This window comes from Suncus etruscus, chromosome 6 (assembly GCF_024139225.1).
Source record: "Suncus etruscus isolate mSunEtr1 chromosome 6, mSunEtr1.pri.cur, whole genome shotgun sequence".
Taxonomy (NCBI): Eukaryota; Metazoa; Chordata; class Mammalia; order Eulipotyphla; family Soricidae; genus Suncus; species Suncus etruscus.
The window spans coordinates 52,078,219-52,099,267 of record NC_064853.1 but is presented as its reverse complement, the minus strand read 5'-3'; the positions used below and the strand labels follow the sequence as shown (position 1 = coordinate 52,099,267).

General features: G+C 43.0%; 1 non-coding gene across 1 annotated transcript; it reads right to left on the bottom strand.

Moving 5' to 3' along the window:
* Positions 1 to 9,137: 9,137 nt before the first annotated feature.
* On the bottom strand, positions 9,138 to 9,323 carry LOC126012759 (U2 spliceosomal RNA). The gene has a single exon (XR_007497157.1). It is a non-coding gene; the product is annotated as a U2 spliceosomal RNA (small nuclear RNA).
* Positions 9,324 to 21,049: the final 11,726 nt, after the last annotated feature.

The following is a 21,049-nucleotide window of genomic DNA, read 5'->3' as shown; positions in this document are numbered from 1 at the left end:
CCAAAAACAAAAACAAAAAACAAAAAAAAAAGAAAGAAAAATAGTATGGAGATTTGAGATGCCTCAAAATTTAAGACTAAACTTTCATATAACACAACAATTTCACTTTTTTTTAGGGGGTTGTGGTTTGTTTTGGAGCCACCACCACCCCCACCACCCCCAATGGTACTCAGGGCTTATTCCTGGTTCTGTCCTCAGAAATCACTCCTGATGGATTCAGGAGACCTTAGAAGGTGATAGAAATCAAACCCAGATCATCTGCATGCAAGGCAAGTGTCCTACTTGCTTTACTTATCACTCTGGCCCCCAGAAATTTCACTTCTTGGTATATACTGCTAAGGCCCTGAAATACTATTTTAAAGAGAATTTATGCTCACATGTTCATTGCAGTGCTATTCACAGTAGCCAAGATTTAGAAACAGCGCAAGTGCCCACAAACAGATGAGAGAATAAATAAATATTTTATATATGTGGCAAAGATATAATAGATATATGCACACATAATGGATAACCACTCAGGTTTAAGACAAGATGAAATCATGCAATTCCTTGTAACATGAATAGAACTAAAGGATGTTGTTCTGAGTGAAGTTAGAGGGAGAGGAACAAACATAGAATGATCTCTCTCATATATAAAATATAAAAAAACATAGTAAGAGGGATAACAAATTGCCAAAAGCAACAGAACCTAAGAGTCTGAGCTCACCAAAGGAGCATGGGATGATGGGGGATGGGAAGGGATCATAAGGCATTGGAGGAGGACTACTTACAGTCTGGTGGAAGGTGTGGTAATAGAACTTTATATACCTAAAATTCCTTGTGTGGGGGGGAGGGTTGGGGCCTGATGGTACTCAGGGGTTACTCCTAGTTTTGCACTCAGAAGTTACTCATGGCAGGGCTTAGAGGACCATATGGAATGCCCAGGATTGAACCTAGGTCAGTCACATGCAAAGTAAATGGCCTACTTGCTGCATTAAAAATTAGCTGTCCTGGGGCCGGGCGGTGGCGCTAGAGGTAAGGTGCCTGCCTTGCTTGCGCTAGCCTGGACGGACCGCGGTTCGATCCCCCGGCGTCCCATATGGTCCCCCAAGCCAGGAGCAACTTCTGAGCGCATAGCCAGGAGTAACCCCTGAGCGTCAACGGGTGTGGCCCAAAAACCAAAAAAAAAAAAAAAAAAAAATTAGCTGTCCTAAAATTCTATTGTTAACAATAGTCATAGTACCTAAAGAAAAACAAAAGACCCCATTATAATAAGGATTTGGATAAGAGTGATAAAGTCTGGATATATAAAGGTTCGCTCTGTAGTTAGAGGCCGTGTGTGGGATTCACCTGTGTTTTTATTCCTTGGATTCTCTTGATATTCCATTATAATCAGGTCCTGAGGTCCCACTCCCCAAATCCTAAAGCTCAATCCCAGGTTCTGGACCACAGCAGGCCCTGAATGAAATGTTTGTTGAATGTATTATTCTTATTCTCACAACAGGGTGGGAAGAGATAGCTCAATGGGTTGGGCACATGTTTTGTATGCTAAATACACATTTTTAATTCCCAACATCACATAGCACAGAGCAGGAAAAGCCTGGAGTACTGAGACAGCTGCTAAGTGGCCTCTCCACACTTTGTGGTACTCAGAATAGATTGGAAAAGTACCTTGAAATTATTTTAAACCAAGACATAAACGTGGCCTTTGTCTAAATCTGAATTCAAAAATATTGATGAACCTGGGCTGGAGAGATAGTAGATGAGTAAGATGCATGCTTTGCTCACAGAGAACCTGGGTTTGATCTCTAGCACCACCTATGGTCTCCTGAGCCCGGCCAAGAGTGATACCGGAGTAAGGTCCCAAGAGTAAGCCCTTGAGCACAGCTGTATGTGGCCCCAAAATAAAAATGAGAGAGAGAGAGAGAGAGAGAGAGAGAGAGAGAGGAGAGAGAGAGAGAGAGAGAGAGAGAGAGAATGTGACTATTCCAGGGGCCGGAGAGATAACACAGCGGTAAGGCATTTGCCTTGCATGCAGAAGGATGGTGGTTCGAATCCCAGCATCCCATATGGTCTCCCGAGCATGCTGGGGACAATTTCTGAGTGTAGAGCCAGGAGTAACTCTGAGCACTGCCAGGTGTGACCCAAAAACAAAAACAAAAAAAAAAAGAATAGGACTATTCCAGGTCTTGGAGTTCCTGAGGTCTGCTCTTTGTGCTTGGAACTGACTGTAAACTGGCTCGTGCACAACCCCAGTCATGCTGAATGCATTGAATTCAGCTGACTTCCCAGCTGAATGCTGGGAGCTCTTGTCAAGGATCTAGTTTCCCAACTGAGGCAGACTGGCAAAAAATAACTAAACCTGGGCCACAAAGTGAATACTATTTTCATGCTTCTGGGCGCCCTGCCTAGAGGTTTTCCCAGGAAATCACGCTGCCTACCAGACTCATAGGATAATCCGCAGGCCATGCCATCCCCCTGCCCAGCAGCCATGGACCATGCAGGGTCACCTGACTTGACCCCTCAGCTGCTGGCCTTGCAGATCTCTGTTTAATGCTTTGTTCCTTCCAGTGTTTCATTATTGATTCAGGCCCTCACTGCTGGGTCCGACCAAGTAAGCCCTGAGCGTTTGTATAATATCAAGTTCATCAAAAATGCAAGAGTTGGGGTTTTACTCGTCTGCGTGCTACCTAGACTGTTTAAGTCAATGATTGGCGGTTTCTAGGAGCCAAGGAGCACACTAGCCGCCCACTGTCAGCCTTCTGGCTTCTCTGAAGTGATGCTGATTCTCCAAACCCCAAAGAACACAGCTCCTATTAACTCCTGCAGGTGGGAAAGAGGTCTGGGGAATACCACCTGGAATAGGCATGAGGAGGCTGGGAGTCCTTGAAAACAAGCACCAGGAAAGTTTAGAAGCAAAATCCAGGGCCTTTTCCAGGCTGTATCACATGAAGAGACAGAGAGACCTAAGCAAAAGCAATAATGGGCCATGGCAGGCAGACCTGGCTTGGAATCTTAGCTGAGTACCCTCTCTGTACAACAGTAGCTAAGGTTTTATGCCTCAGTATACTGCCCTGAGGGGCTGGAGCAATAGCACAGTAGCAGGGCATTTGCTTTGCACAAGGCCAACCTGAGACAGACCCGGGTTTGATTCCCCAGCATCTCAAATGGTCCCCTGAGCCTGCCAGGAGTGATTTCTGAGTGTAGAGCCAAGAGTGACCCCTGAACACCACTGGGTATGGCCCAATACCCCCCCCCCAAAAAAGTAATTCTGCCCTGTAATCCTACAGATGGAAACCCAATGGTGTCTGAATATATTTATGCATTCTTTAACTGAAAAGTTTCACTGAGCACCTTCTATATGCTAAGCACTAGATTACAGAGATACCTACAGCACACAAGATCCAGCTTCCAGAACTGAACTTTCATTTGAGTAGTTTTTAGCCTTTTGCTCAACACTTATGAACTTCAGGTCCAGTTCTAAACAACTGAGAATGATTCACCCAGAGAGTGTTTCCATTTTCAAGGTTGTTTTGGAAAGTTTGTACATATAGGTAAAGGCCAGGAAAACAACACACTGAACATGATCAGGCATCATTCCCAGATCATTGTTTATGGCAACTTCTCTTATTTCTGTAATCCTAAATTTTCATCATGACTCATGTAATAGGAGAGGAGAATTAAAGAGCAGAACAGCATGTTCTTGAGCCCCTACCCCCAAAGAAATCAGGCAGAGAGCCTCAAAATGCTTCTCATCGCTGCCTTCTGGCTTCAGCCTCTGAGCACATGAAGCACTTCTCTGCTCAGTCATTCTGGGTTTCATCCCAGCTCAGAAATCCATCGCTTCATCTTCCCTATATCATCACTGAAGAATCCTGAGACTGTAGGTTGGAGCTACAGAGCTAGTGGTCAGGGATGTGGTAAGCCCCCAGTCTTTCAAGTAGAAAATATTATGCAATGCTCCAGGTGAGTAGCAAGAACCTGGCTCCTTCCTGCCACACGTGTAGATGCCAGAATCCCATCTGCTAGTGATGAAATTCTAACAAACCTCTGCCAGCAGGATGACTGAGGGGCTACCATTAGTTCCACTGGGTTCTCTCCTGGCCAGAGAAACAACCAGCAACATTTCATCTGCTTTCTGAAAGTTCTTCTGCCCCTGCAGGTCCAGTCAGACAATTCTCTGCTCCAAAGATTTGGAAGATTGGTGACACCTCCAATACAGACTCCCCACCATAGTATCAACCACAAAGTTATATGGTGCCTCAGTAAATTTTCAGCTATGAACTCTGCACAACAGAAGCACAGCATTGATCACGTTAAGCTTCTTAATACATTTCATTTTTATTAAAAAAAAAAAAAAGATCACTACAAGGGTCAGGCAACTTGCCTTACACATGGCTATCCCTGGTTTGACTCCCAGCACTGCATATGGTCCTCTGAGACCTACCAGGAGTGATCTCTAAGCACATAATCAGGAGTAAGCCCTGAGCACCACTGAGTGCTGTGGGAAGTGAGGCTCCCTCAGCATGTTAGATGATGTAGATACTTTTCACATCAAGGCTTATGAAGCAATGGGGGCGAGGGGGCAGGGAGTATGCTTTCCCAGAAGCAAGTCACTTCCCTCTGCTAGGACTTTCCAATTTCGCTGGGAGTGAGGAAAGAGCCATCTCCAGTTATTAGAAGAGCAGTTATTACTGACTCTTCTTACACCAAGAGAAGCAGATGGAGATCCTAGAGGCACTCTAACCCAAGAAGTTCACCCAGGACTAATATGAGGTAAAATGTACAATGCAACAGAAGAGGTTTTCACTGAAAATTTTTCAGGGGCTTGAGCTGGAGCAATAGTACAATGGATAGAGGCTGACCAAGTTTGGTCCCCAGCATTTCATATGGTTCCCTGAACACTACCAGGAGAAATTTCTGAGTGCAGAGTCATGAGTAACCCCTAAACACTGCTGGGAGTGGCAAAAAAAATTTTTCCAGGTCCTAGACTGCTAGACTTCCTGTACTAGCTCTGTCAGTGCTGAAAACTTAGTCAGGTAGGGACACTAGATTCTCTAGTCCAGATTACTCGATGTGTATCTTTTTATTATCTCTCCTCACACTGACCCCAGGCTGGAAGATTAATGGCTTACACGGTCCCACCAAGTCCACAATGCCACCAAGACAGTAGCTACTATCTGGCTCCATTTAGATTAAGTCCATGGTCAAGTCCTTCCCACTCATGGCCAGCAGAAATAAGAGTAGTGGTATTCTAATTGGATGATTCTATTTACGTGAGCATTCAGATGTGCAGAGAAGTTCAGTGACTTTCTCAGGGTCACACAGCCAGTACTTGGTATCGATGGAATTAAAAGCCAGGTTTCTTCACACCTATCCTCAGTCTTGCATCCCTTAACACCTGCATCCTAGCTATCTAATGAATGCTTGTTATTTGTCACCTGGTAAGAGATGACTCAAGAGAGTGCTCTTGAAAGAAAGGGGTCTTGGGAAAGGGCTCAAAGGATAGGACTGCATAATTTGTATATGGGAGATCCAGGTTCAATATCCAACAGTACACAGTCCCCAAAACATCACTAGGAGTGACCCCTAAGTATGAACAAGAGCCCCTGAGTACTGCCAGATATGGAGTCAAAACAAAAAGATTAGAGTATTTGAGACTCTTGGTATTGTTGGACTTACCTTGAATCTTTGTGGCCTTACCTGGCTACACAGGGGCATCTGGGCACCAGTGCTGGACAAAGTTGGGGCAACTTCTCGTGAAATTTCATCCACCAGCAGCGTGAAGAGCCCTTAAACAAGACTTCTTTTTTCAATTTACCCACTAAAGAGGAAGAAAAAAATTTTATCACAGATTTGATTGGAAAAATATGTGATGTTCCCAGCTCCTCAAATCCTGCCCAGAGAGCCCAGTTAGGTCTGACCATGTCACCAGGTTTGTGTGAGAAGAGGAGATTGGGGAGCAAAAGCCATCAAATCTATGATGAGAAGATGAGAAGCCGGACAGGATGGCACATGAATATCTGATCACTTTGAATGCTGATTTTCTGTCTAGAGAAGGAACCCTTTTAACATAATGTAGATTTTAATCTGACTCTGACACTAAAAGTGGAAAAATAAAGAGCAGAAACTGGTTACCATCTCCCTGAAGTGTCTTCACATTCCAGTCTCACAACTTTCACATTCCCTCCATCCTGGAGTCTTGGAGTCATCTGTTCCCACAGGAAACTGTCCTCATGTCTTCTAGAGCATGAACAAGGTGACATTTTCTGAATGGTTTCGTGAAAGAAATTCAGGTCATGTGTGTTGGGTCACTTTGTCATGAGGTGACACTAACTCACTTTTTTTTTTTGGTTTTTGGGCCACACCCAGCGGTGCTCAGGGGTTACTCCTGGCTGTCTGCTCAGAAATAGCTCCTGGCAGGCACGGGGGACCATATGGGATACCGGGATTCGAACCAACCACCTTAGGTCCTGGATCGGCTGCTTGCAAGGCAAACGTCACTGTGGTATCTCTCCGGGCCCAATACTAACTCACTTTTGATCCCTTGGAGGAACATTGCTAAAAGGGTGGAATACATGATTTGTATGAGAGGGGTTCAGACTCAATACCCAGCACTGATGTAGATCTTGTAAGACTTCTCACCCTAAACTGCTCTCCCACACTCACGTACTAATAGAGAGTCCTTGTTTTCCCCAAATTTTCTAGCATGCCTCTTATTCTCATTATGCATGTCTGTTTTGTTGTATTTTCTTTTGTTTGAAGGTAATACCTGTCTATGCTCAGGATTTACTCCTAGCTCTGTGCACAGGGATCACCCCTGGGATACCATCTGTGGTACCAGGGATCAAAGTGCAAATGGTCATGTACAAGAGAAGTGCCTTAATCTCTGTACTATCTCTCTGGTTCATTCTGCAAGTATTAACACAGAAGCTTTTAGTATTTGAGCAAATAACAGAAACTTTAATCCTTCATCAATAAGATACATCCAAATTCCAGAGAATATTCTATGTGCAAATAGTTTGCTTTATAGAATGAATGAATGTGACATGAGCTTGGGGCCTATGTGAGGTTCTCTAACATGCCTCACCACTTTATGTCACATCTTTCCTTTGAGTTTATTTTTAGTATTCCTTTATATAGGAAAACACTGATGCTCAGAAAGACAAAGTGATTTTTCTAAGTTCACACAGTTAAGGAGTTGTAAAGCCATAACTCAAAGTGTGTTCTCTTTGTCATTGTTTCAGAAAAGGATCCTTTCCTAGATATTTTTCTGCATGGTGGTTCCTATGAAATTAAGTCTATCTTAACCTAAGGAATCTTGCATCACTTTTGTTCCTTACTGCTGTGAGTACTATTAATAATCCTACATGTCAGGAAGGAGTGATAGTACTACAGAAAAGTGCTTGCCTTGCACATGCCCAACCAGGGTTCAATCCCTGTAACCCTATATGATCCCTCAACACAAGAGTGATCCCTGAGCATAGAGCCAGGTTAAACACTGAACACTCAGTGTGACCCAAAAATAAAACAAAGCAAAAATCCTCCATGTCAGATTCTAATCCAACTGCTGTTTGTGTCCCAGTACAGTCGATGTTCCCAGATGCTTTAGGGAGTGGGTTCTATGATTATTTCTATTTCACAGAGAAGAAAACTGAGGTGCAGAGAGATGACTCCATATACTCAGGGTCTCAGAACTGAGAAAGGAGAGAGGCTGGCATTCAAAGGCAATTTAGCTCCAGAGTTTACTCTCTTAAACACCCCCCTTTCCCATCTCAAACTAGCACAGTAAGTTCCCTGCCATCCCAAACCTCCTCTTCCCCTTCCTGGCCCTGACACCCTCAGTCCTGTTGACTTCTATGATGCTCAGGCTCCTCTCCTGCTGGGAGCAGGATTCGAGCTGTCAAGCTCAAGTCAGATGAATGGCTTCCCCAGACAAGCCTGGTCTCCAAGTTTCTTCATGTTGGACCCAAACATAACAATCTAGCCACCCTGGCTGCTCTTCAGAAAGAAAAAAAATGCAAGAGGGGGTGTGATGAGAAATTTAATTAAGAGCCCCTGAGAACCTCAGCTCTTTCTATTATTGAATTAGTCCCCTTTGAAGTAGAACTTGACTTATTATAATAATTTGAATGTTGAGGGATTGTCTTATATGATCTCAATCTGAGAAAAATGGCCTTCACAATTTCATTTATGCATGTCCTGGTCTTTCTCCCCATTGAGGACAGTAAATAAACGTGGGTGCCAAATGGTCTCTGCTTCAGACAAGAAATCTAGGAGGTCCAGAGGATTCACTTTATTATTGGCCAGAGGTGCTGAGCTATTCTGTTTGGAGAACATAGGTTCTCCTATGGGAAGAAAGGTACCCACGTGTCCAACAAAATTCCCACCACAAGCTCAAATCGGAGGACCATATCAGGGCAGGGAGGCTGGATTCATGATAAAAGTGTCATGGAGTGGATGGTTCAGAAGAGGGATCCCCAAATACATCTTCCTGCCCTATACCTATAACAGAATCACTTGATTCCAGAGGGCACCTATCCCCCACACCCACACAAAGATTCTGATTCTTCAGGTTTCCCAAGAGCTCCTCAAAAATATATCTTTTTGAGCTTTCAGGTGATTCTGAGGTGCAGCTGGTGGTACTTCTGTGGCACTTTGGGGCTAATCCTCTTTCTCTGAGTCTCAGCACTACTGCAAAAAAGGAATTCCTTTCCCCCTTATGTTGAAAGGTGCTACAGGCCTGGAGTGGGGAGGTCAATGCTAGCATCTGCAGATTTTCTTCTTTTCCCTTCAGGCATGGAGAACAGGTCCAGGCACTACTGATCCTGAATCCTTTGTAGAACTTGGTGGATAGAGTGAGCTGCTTCCAGATACCACTGTCCTATGAGAGTTTTTGGTGTATTTTGTAGTAATATTTGCTCTGAAAAATTTCAAAGAAATATGATTTGTTTTAGGAGGCTTTGATTCCTGCCAGCTTTCCTGACCTTGTTAGAATCTGGTCTCCTCTAAACTAAACTTCTCCAAATCTCCCTACCCCATATATATGATCCCTTTTGGATCTCCATAAGCCCTTGTCCTCTGAGTTAACCTCAAGACACCACACTACCCACTTATCAGGTGCCCAGTTCCATTTCTCTAATCTTTTTTTTTTTTTTTTTTGGTGCACCATTCCTGGAGGTACTACAATACCAGGTTGATGCGTGGAATGGATGGAGCAAGCTCCTATTCCAGTTCCTAGTGCCAAAAATCCATTTAATATATTGTCGTCGAATAGACGATGTATCAGATATTAAACTGATAAGAACAGATACTTGATCTTAGCCAAAAGGCCGAGAAGTGATCATTTTCCTAATCTTTACCTATCATAGGTTCTCTGGGTGGACTTAGTGAATTGAACCTCAGAGTGGATTTTCTCAAGCCCAAGCCAGGTTCTCAGGCATATTTCTGATCAAAGGATCAGAGAGAGAGATAGTATAGCAAGTAGGGTGCTTGCCTTGCATATGGCCAATACCTGGCATCATAGATTTCCCCTGAACCCAACCAGGAGTAAACCCTGAGCACTACCAGAAACAAGGAAACTCAGGGTCCAGGGTTCCTTCCACCCTCTTGAACACAAGCAACCTGAGGCCCAGACCAGGTCACACACCCCATCCTATCCCCCACCCACAGGAGGTTGGCTGTTTTTTTTTCTCTCTGAGTAAGAAAGTCACCGCCAAGGCATTCCTGCCTCCTGAGCAAAGTTTCCTACCCACTGGGCACTGTCATCAGCAGGGTTTCACTCCTCCTGCAGAGTAAGACATTGTCGAGCCAGAGGCAATTTTAACTCCCCCCCACCCAGGTTGGCCCCAGAGAATGTGGTTGGATGAGGCTCCATGCACTGGACAGTATTAAGAAAGAGCCACAATATGCCTGAAGAAAACTGTGGTTAGAAAAATGACTGAGTCTCAATGGTCCTTTTTACTCAATAGAGTTTCTCTTTGGTGTCTCCAAGTCACATCCGTTTGCCTTCCTGACCCAAAGGCAGGGTCTCCAGAGCCTGGGATATAGTGACAATATTTTTCAGCGATTGTTTATCCTTTACATCCCACTTCCAGAGACCCTAAGGAGAAGAACAAATTCAAATATCTGATTCCCAGAATATGCGTTCACTAACAGCCATTAGTCTAACCCTGACATGGAATAAATCCAACCCTTGCATTAGCTTAGAAAGAACACCCCTGCTGTAGCACAACAGATGATGTCAAAGACTGGCAAAGCAGCAGTGTGCAGCAAGCAACCACAGGGTACAACTGCCCACTTCCCTGCTTCCTGCTCAGTCTCTCATTCATATTCCTCACTCACTTCCCCCAATACTGCTCTCTACTGGGCGTCTCAGGGACTGCAGTGCCAGCGACTCCAGACTTCCCTGCTTTGCTTCTTCCCAGCAGCCTTACCCTTCCTTCCTTTGATCATTCACCCTAGATTTTCCAAAATGAATTCAATCATTTGTGAGCATCTCACAGCGCTCTAGAACATAAGAATCACATCTGAACTCTGACATCATAGAGACCTGGATTCAAGATCTGATTCTGTGTTCCATTACTTTGGACAAATTGTATCATCTCTAAACCTACATTTCTAACCTGGGCAATGGAAAAGATATGTCAGCAGGTTTATTGTTAAGGAGATGCTGCAGCAATAGGCAAAATGTTTCTCCCAGTGGCTGGCTGATAGTGGCTATAATAAATGTTATTTGCATTTTACATATGAGGAAATAGAGGCTCTGAGAAGGGAAGTGGTCTCCCTAAAAACACACAGTGAGAGAAATTCAGGAAAAGAATCTCTGATTCTACCCTCAGGGTCCTTTTCATTCAAGAGTGCCACAGTTCTGCCAGTAGAGAGAACGTAGACAAAGGTACTGACTTTGAGAGATCTGAGAGGATACAGGATTAGAAATGTTGGCAAAGAAGGCAGGGGGACACAGGAGTTTTGCCATCATTACCTCTCCTCCTTCCTGAGGTAAAGGAACAATGATGCAAAAGCATATGGGAAAAGGTGTGAAAGATGGCGCTGGGCCATGAAAGAGGAGCCTTGCTCCAAATCTGAGGGAAAGGGCTCAAAAACCACACACAAATACATAACAAGTTCACAGGCTCTGGTGGAAGGAGAAATGGCTGACGACCGGCTGAGGCCCAGGATTCAGCCCTGCTGCCAGAAATGCTGGCCCCAGAGACCACAGAGGCTCCCAAGTTCCTGGTCTCCCATCTCCGCCTTGGAATATTCTTGGGCCAAAATAAATGTGGAAACCCCCTGGTGGAGTCTAGGAGTTGGAAGGAAAAATCCAAGATGTCACCCAATGGAGTCCAGACCTTCCAGGCAAAACCACACCAAAACCCTCCCTACAGACGCTAATTAGATGAATGGTATTAAATTAAATAATGGGGGAGGGGTGGGAGGTAGATGCCAAGGGTAATTTGAACAGAATCACAGTCCAGAGAAAATAGTGGCAGAGACCAAGAATTACTTAAGTAAACACAAAGGAAGTCGGGGCTCAGGTAGGCTCTACTTTCCACCCAAGGGGCAAAGCGGCAGCTCTCAAGTCCCCACTTGGCCAGAAAGCTGGCTGGGTCCCTTTCCACTTCTCAGCCAGGGCAGAGGCTCCCCAATCCTCCTGTCTCCACCTTGCTTCTTTCCTCTTAACCCTCCAAGGTCTCAGCTCCTTCCTTGACTTTTACAACTACGCTCCCTTTGCCTGCAACCATTCTCACACCCCACTCCCCACCCTATCCCCTACCTCACCACTAATGCCTCCTTTTCTGGAGGTTGGACTCAATCCTGGGAAGTCATTTACCGCTCCCCAAAAAGGCACACGGATCTCTGTTGCAGGGAGTTGGCGATGGGTTCTCTTGGGCATCCCTACCCTGCCCAGGACAGAGTTCTGCTGCTTCTAGAAGGGGAATCAATGTGGTCTCCTTATCCCGGCTCTGTCCCCTCAACTGAATGCTGATAGTGCTGCCATAAATATCAGGAAAAGAGAAGAAATGCTTATTTCCCACAGGCAACACCACTCCAAGGGTTGAGACCGAAAACGATGAGAAGTGGGTATCTAATGTGTCCTTAATGTTCTCAGAATAATATTCAGGCAGATGTTTCTTAAATTCCACTATAGTATACCACACCCTGCCAGATACCTGACACCCACTTCAGGGAAGTGCTAACAACAAGGAGCAGGGGGTTCTGTCATTAACCCCATCTTCAGGGTAGAGAAATAGAGATCAGAGGGATTGAGCAACTCTGCTGATCTCACAGAGCCTAGGCTTGACTGAAGGCCTGGCTGGTCCCATTGGCTGACAGTGGCTCATCCCCTCCCTCTGAAACCCACCTCAGAAAGCCCCTCATGTGACATTCTAAACCACATTTGTAGCCCAGTCAGCCATTTCCTCTTCTCACATTCAAACCCAGATGGCCTCTGTGGCTCTTAGCTCTTCCATTGTCATAGGCTCCAGGACCTAGAATTCCCCCTGGGTACAAGTCAGGAGGAAATGGCTACCAACCTAGGGGGCTTGATCCCCTGGGTCTGAAGGTGCCGTCTGGCTCCATCTGGCCCTCCTGCTGCTGGTAAGGCAGAAATATCCTTACCAGGGGCCGGAGAGATAGCCTGGAGGTAAAGCGTCTGCCTTCCATCAGAAGGACAGTGGTTTGAATCCCAGCATCCCATATGGTCCCCCAAGCCTGCCAGGAGTGATTTCTGAGCGTAGAGCCAGGAGTAACCCCTGAGCACTGCCAGATATGACCCAAAAACCAAAAACCAAAAAGAAAAAAAAAGAAAAAGAAAAGGAAAAGAAAAAAAGGAAAAAGAAAAGAAAAGAAATATCCTTACCAGCAGGACAGGGGAGAAAGTCATGACAAATTCACCATCATGACAGGCCAAGGGCCTCCTGGACAAGGACAAAGGAAATGCACCCATACTTCCGGGTTCCCCACTTACAATCTGGGGTTATTACCTGTGCCCTCAGAGTTCTCTGTTGGTCTTTGTGTTGTGGTCTTGGCATGACTTATGTGCTTCACACCCCTTTTTTTGCACCCTAAGTCCAGTTACAAGCCTGAAAAACACTCCCTGGGCTGAGCTCATGTTTTGCTTGCAGGAGGCCAGGCTTCCTCTGCACAAGTTGTCCCCTCAATTCACCGAGCACTGCTGAGTGTGGCACCAAAACAAAACAAAATGCCTCTTAACCTCTCAAAACCATCTGTAAAATGGGCATATTGATAGCATCTTACCCATGCAGCTATATAGAATATATCTGATATATATATATAGGATATATATATGAAGATATATAGGACATGAAACACAACCTTACAATAGGATTATAGTAATATACAAGAAAAGGATGAAAATAAATTCCTTTTATAAAACCCAGTTTTAGACCCAGAAAGAGCCAAGAGGCAATAAGCTTGCCTGACATGCTGCTGACTTTAGATTGACCCTTGCTATCACATATGGTCCCAGGAGATGTCCAAAGATGACTGCTGAACACAAAGCCCAGAATAACCCTTGAATACCAGCAGATGTGACTCAACACACACACCCAATCTACCTATGGTTTCCTGATGTTGGTCAATGAAACAGACCCCATTGGACCTTCTGAGAAATTTGTTAGAGAAATCCCCAGGCAACATGGAACAGAAGTTAGACTTTTTTTTTTTCTTTTTCTCTGCACAAATGATTCCAAACAGGCTACTCTGTGAGTAATGGAGCTCTGCTGGGCTCTATCTCCAGACAAATTCTCTTTTCCTTCCCTTCCTGCCTTTTCTCAGTAGCATCTTGGACTTTCTACAACAATTTCTCCAGGACTACAGGCAGGTTTTTTTTCTGACCGTATAAATCCCAAAGACTGTAAATTTTGTTTACTAAGTGACTGAAGCCATATATTTTCCAACCCCCAAGTAAGGAAAGGTTGACAATATGTGTGCACTGGACTGTGGAGGACATGTCTCATCTACCAGAAAGATGCTTTAAAAACCATTCTTACCTACAGCTGAAGAAGTAGAGGCCCATAAGGGTGTGAGATTTGCCCAAGGTCACACAGCAAACAACCACAAGCAACTATTGCTCAAGTCTCTAGCTAATCAGCCACTCTCACTATGACAGAATCCTCCAAATACAGCTGTCTCCTTTAGTTATGAATCATGATGGTGTGGGGTACAATGTTTTGCTTATTGCATATTCTATATGCCAGCTACCATGACAACTCTTTCACATGTATGCTTTCCTCTTAGTCTTCCATGTGGGCACTGCTCTCCTTATGTCACCTCTAGGACACCAGAATTTCTGCGAGAGGTATCCTGCTCAAAGCCAGAAAAGAGCAGGATTGTCATCCAGAGCCTGGATGCTTGGCTATTATAAGACTAATATCTCCACTCAACTCCTGCCAGACATTTCTATTCTGTGATAACAGGTGGAGTCTTTGAAGTCACTGTCTCTTTTAGTTCTGCAGTCAGGGGCTAATGAGACACTACAAGACTGGGAGAGTGGGGCCCGGAGAGATAGCACAGTGGTGTTTGCCTTGCAAGCAGCCGATCTAAGACCAAAGATGGTTGGTTCGAATCCCGGTGTCCCATGTGGTCCCCCATGCCTGCCAGGAGCTATTTCTGAGCAGACAGCTAGGAGTAACCCCTGAGCACCGCCGAGTGTGCCCCCCCCCCAAAAAAAAAGACTGGGAGAATGAACTCACTCTCCTTGTTGCTTTTTTTTTCCTGCTGAGTTAGTCACTTTTCCTGTATAATAGATACTTCTTGTGGCAAAAGCAGAGCCACTGAGTATCCTTGAAAGCAATGGCCAGGTGTCCCTCAGAGACATCAACGCCCAGACAATTTTTCCATGTCCCCCCAGAGACACCAACACTCAAACAACTTTCCATGTCCACCCAGAGACACCAATACCCAGATAGCTTCTCCATATCCCCTCAAAGACATCAACACCCAAAGAGCGTTTTTATGTCCCCTCAGAGACACTAACACCCAGAAGAGTGTCTTCATGTCTTCTCAGAGACACCAACATCCAGACAGCTTCTCCATGTCCCCTCAAAAACACCAGCATTTCCAGGGCCGAAGAGATGGCATGGAGGCAGGTTGTTTGCAGAAGGGTGGTGGTTCAAATCCCGGCATCCCATATGGTCCCCCAAGCCTGCCAGGAGTGATTTCTGAGCATGGAGCCAGGAGTATACATAATATATAAATATAATCTGTATAATTTTCTTGAAATGACAAAATACAAATCTGAGAGACTATTGGCTGACAGAAGTTAAGGAGAAAGTGAGGAGGAGTTGAGGGCAGGAGGGAAGTGAATGAAGTTAGAAAAAAAGCAACAAAGATAGTTGGAACTGATCACTCTGGACAATAATTGGGTGTTGAACAGAGATTATGGATATGCATGATACTGTGCAAACCACAGTTTCTAAAAGGAAAAAAAATAGAGAGAGAAAGAGAAATAAGCCCCCAGAAGCAATTAGAGGGGAGGGTGGAAAGAAAATTAGGGACTATTGGTAGCAGGAAATGTTCATGGGTGAAGAATGGCATACATTGTAAGACTGAAACTCAATCATGAACAATTTTGTGACCAGGGGTTTTAAAAGAAAGAAAAAAAATTCAACATCTAAGGAAAAAAAGAAAATAGCAACAGAAGGGATCCCTGTGGGACAGAAATATTTTGCATGTTGAGGATATCATATCAGTATCCCTGTAATGGCACTTTATATCACATCACATGACCACCAGGGAAATGGATGGAAAGATAAATGGTATAGAATCTTTTCTAAAATATATTTTGTACCCGTGCCTGCCAGGAGCTATTTCTGAGCAGACAGCCAGGAAAAACCCCTGAGCACTGCTGGGTATGGCCCAAAAACCAATATATGTATATATATTGTATATATATATATATATATATATGGATATATATTGTGTATATATATATTGTAATTTTTATTGGTTGGGCTAATTGGGCCCAGTAGTTCAGGGATATCCCCCATTTGATGACTGGGTTTTCAAACTGGAGTTCAAGAGATACAAAGCAAGTGCCTTAACCCCATACTATCTTTCTGATACTCAAATCAAACTTTGTAAAAATTAAGTTTTATTTATTTCTTAAAAATCCTGATAAATCTTTTAAAAATCCTCACCTAAGACTGTAAAGAAAGTACAATGTAAAGGGCACTGCTCTGCTCATGACCAAGCCTGATCCATTCTCAGGCACCCATATGGACCCCCCCAAGCTCCTTCAGGAATGATTCCCAAATGAAAAGCCAGGAGTAAGACGTGAGCAAAACCCAAGAAAAACAAAATACAAAATCCCTAAGAATCAGGGATGTAGTAGAACAGATGTTCTGCATATGAAGAGGCTGGGTTTGATCTCCCACACAATTCAGACCCTAGTATAACCAGATGTGCACCCCCATGACCCCCAAAAATTATCACCTGAATTGGGAGACCAATTCAACAGTCCTGGAGTAAAGCCCAAGTATATAATTTTTGGAATGCCCCCCAAGAATTGAAAACCACTCAATTAAAGGATTATGTCAATTAAAATATTTAAATACTTTCATCTGAAATGTTAACATTTTATAGTAAAATATATCATAATACAAACAGTTTAGAGGTTCAGCACTGATACTACAACCTCTGGCACCTATAGAAATGCACAGGAAACCCAGATAGATAAAATCTGGACAACAAGGGGGCCACAGGAGAATATCTCAGCTTCAGAGTTCAAGGACTTTCGAACCCCCAGCTCTCAATAAAGCAGAACTAATAGCACAGTGGTCACAATAGGGATTAGAACCCAGTTTTCTGGCTCTGTCCTCCACAGCTTAGCCAAGCCCTGTGCAGCCCCCGGGCATAAAAGAACATTCAAAATTTGAAATGGTTCTAATTATAACTAGGAAGTTTTTAAGCCTGTGGGTGGAAAGGAATGCCAATTCATGAAATAGGAGTCAGCATCCCCCACGTTCTTGGCCCAGGATTTGGGGGTGACAAATGGTGCCCCCACTGTCACCTATAAGAGCCTTTATCACATGCAAGAAAACCCAAGTCTCTGGAGCAGGACAAGAGCGGGAAAGGTCTTGGGGAGGACAAAACTCTCTGTGGCCCTGGGCATAATCAGATCACTGGTGGTTTTTCTTTACCTCATAATTAGCCAACTAATTAATCTCTTCTCTGTGCTAATGAATCACCACAGACTCTAAGGGAGAAGAGTCATCAGAAATGCAGCTTGGGCCTACATGGTCTCCCTCCCTTTTTCTCCCTCACTTCCACCAGATGGATCCAGGAACCCCCTGAGCCGGGAGCTGGAAGCTGGTACTCCCCAGTTAATTCACTTCACAGCTAAAGCAGGGAAGCCAGGAGGGCCCCAGCACCAGTGTGAGGTTCCAATTCTCTCTTCCAGGACAGGGGGTTCAACCCCATCTACACTGCTTCAGATGCCAGCAGGTTCAGCTGCCTGTGTGAGTAGCAGGCCCTCAGACTGCCAGGCTTGGATTAGAAACCAAGGGTGAGAAGGGGTCTGGGGTGCCTTCAGCAGCAGTTGGCTTACTGTGTGACTTCCAGCAGCACATGTCTTTCTTGGGGCCTTCTGGAGCTTTTATTTCAGTTGAGCCTTCTAGTAGACTGTTGGGAGGAATTAAAGAAATGCCCTTTTCACCTAGGCACAGAAGTGATCTGCCAGGGCACCACCAGTGGCAATCAGAGGTGCTTCGTGAAATGCCATCATTTAAGGTTATATATTCCCTTCTGGGTATTGCAATAGGAGCATCCCACAAATTTTGAAATAAAAATATTTTCCTCCTCATTCTAAATATTTTCTAATTTTAATTATGAGTACCTTTTTGATCTACAACTTACTTGGAAGTGTTTTTAAGTTTGGAAATGTTTATAGTTTCTATGTTAGGTTTCTGTTACTGATCTTCTAAGTTACTTTTGCTTGGAGCATGTGATCTGACACCCAATCTTTGAAATACACACAAAAATGGATTCATATTTGTTGGAAACTATACTGTGCAATGTTCTGTAGTTGTTCATCACATAATTACACAAGACAAATTTTTATATGCTTACTGGTTATTTTGGTCTGTGTTGTCCATCAATTATGACAATAGTGTGGTAAAATATCTAGAAAGTTATTTGTTGCTCTCTCCTGTAGTTCTAATAATTCTTTGCTAAATGTTTTGAGAACATATTTTTGTTGCTTACAAGGAACACGCTATGCTTTCTCAACTAATTGAATCTTTTATGATTATTTAGTGACCCTCTTTATTTCTTTTGCAGTAAAGATTTATTTGTTTATTTATTTATTTACTTACTGGTTTTTGGGTCACACCCAGTGGTGCTCTGGGTTACTCCTGTCTCTGCACTCAGAAATCGCTTCTGGCAGGCATGGGGGACAATATGGGATGCTGGGATTCGAACCACCCACCGTCTGTCCTGGATCAACTGCATGCAAGGCAAATGCCCTACCGCTGTGCTATCTCTCTGGCCACCTAGACTGATTTTTGTATTACTTTCATCACATTTTCTCAGTTATTTTTTGTTTAGAAAATACAATTTTCTATTCTTTGTCTTTAAACCTTCAAGGTACTTGTGTTTGAGTTGTGAGTTTCATAGTATTTACTTGTGCTTTTATTCTAAAACCCAAACTGGGGAAAAGGAATAAAGGTTAGGGTCCTTGCTTTTCATACAATTGGTCCCAGTTTGATCCCTGACATACGCTCCCTTTAACACAACCAGGAGCAATTTCTAAGCACAGAGCCAGAAGTAGTCTCCAACCACATCCAGGAATGACCCAAAGCCCCAAAATAAATAAACAAGTAAATAAATATAAGTAAAATTTAGAATTCAAACTTATAAAAAAAGAAAAAGGTTCAGGATAATAACTAGAAGTTGAAGTAATAAAAACCTTTTTGCCTTTTCTCTTTTACCTGTCTTTTCAAGTCAGTTTGAGATCATCTATTGTTTTGTTCCATTCTAATCCTGTTTGAAAGTTTTACACTTTTTTGCTATTCTTCTAGTCTTTACTTTAGAAATGTCAACATACCTATTTACTAATCAAATTCTAAAATTAATTGCCATTTCCCCATTTCCCCCCAAGAGCACACTAAAACTCCATCATCCCTCTTTAATTTCATTGTTGCCATGTATTTTCATTCTACTCTGGTTTTTAAATATCACATGACATTACAGGGTTGGTCAGTCTATGCTGTTTTGATTTACCCATAGTTACCATCTTCCCTGTTTTTTATTCCTTCTTGCTTCTCTGACCTTCCATCTGGGATTATTTTTCTTCTGACCACAGTAATCCTTTTGCATTAAAGCAAAAAGTTTTTATTTTTGCCAAAAGGGGTTATGAAAAAAAAAACTGTTCAGTTTTCAGTTGTTTAAAAATACTTTTCTGGATCTCATTTTTAAGAGATTTTCTCTAGATACAAACTTCTGATTGTTTTTTCAATACAGCAAAATCATTATCCACTGGATTTTGATATCTTGTTACAAGTAAGCTGCCTGTGCAACTGCCATTATTCTCTGAGAGACTTTATCTTTCCTCTGGTTAGTTTTATGAACTTCTTTTTTCATTAGCATTTTCCAGTTCCATTATAGTTTGTCTACATAGCAGAGTTACCAGGGGAAAAAAATCCAGAATGCACAGTTAAATCTAAATTTTACATACACAACAAATATATTTTAGCTTCTTAGAAATATTGCAAAGATTGGAGCCAGAGAGATAGAACAGGGCCAGAGAGATAGCATGGAGGTAAGGTGTTTGCCTTTCATGCAAACATCGAATCCCGGATCCCATATGGTCCCCTGAGCCTGCCAGGAGCGATTTCTGAGCATAGAGCCAGGAGTAACCCCTGAGCACTGCTGGGTGTGACTCAAAAACCAAAATAGAGAGATAGAACAGAGGTAAGGCATTTGCCTTACATGCAGTCAACCCAGGAGGGACCCGGTTCAATTCCCAGCATCCCATATGATCCCCCAGGCTGCTAGGGGTGATTTCTGAGTGCAGAGCCAGGAGTAACTCCTGAGCACCACTGGGTAGGGTCCAAAAACCAATCAATCAATCAATCAATCAAGTTTTAAAAAAATGTTTAAAAAAGAAGAAATATTGCAAAGATTGGGACATGGATTACTTTGTTTTACCACATATTTCTGCATTTCTCTATAAAACTAAAGAAATTAATAAAGGAAGGCTGGGGGGCAGGGGCCAAGTGGTCTCAGATGCATTGGTGGAGAAAAAATAAGGACAAATTAAATATCCAAGCCAAAGTCAACAACAATAGAATCAAGAGACCTAAACTTTAACAATCTAAACTAAATGGGCCTGTTATCCTGGCAGGCCAGGGGGCAAAGGTTTGTAGTATAGAATGCACTTCGGTTCATTGATGGTGGGAGGTTGACACTGGTGACAGGAATAGCCCTGATTCATGTATATCTAAAATTTAACTAGAAAGAACTCTGTAGATTACAATTGTTTTAATAAAATAAAAAATTAAATATAAATAAATAAGAAATATTGCAAAGAATATGCTTTTTCTAAAAAATTAGTTTTTCTAAAATTTAAATTTAATTAGTAGTCTTACATTTTTATTTTCTAAACTTATTAATGTTATTTGGTGGTGGTTATTTTAATCATATTTTATTATTAAAATGTAGATATTTATTTTTATTGTTACTAAAAATTCTCAGATAAAATTGCTGATTCAATGGCCATTATTCTCCAGATATTGCCTTTTGTCTTCTGTAATCATGATTAGGCTGTGTCACAACTTTAACTCTATTTTTCAAGAAACTTAGTCTCCTTTTAGAAGTTTATATCTCTGTGATTTGTTTCATTCTTCAACTGTGCTCAGTTTGCTGTTACACACATACTGAGTTTTAAAGTTCAGTCACTTGATTTTCTGTTTTCAAAATATTTTTAAAATTCATGAAGTCATTTGGGGTGGAAATGAGGCACTCCCTGCAATGAAGGGATGTGGGAGCCTCTCCAGGAGACTGTCAGCAGCTCTTTTGGACTGTCTACAGTACACAGTGCTCACCC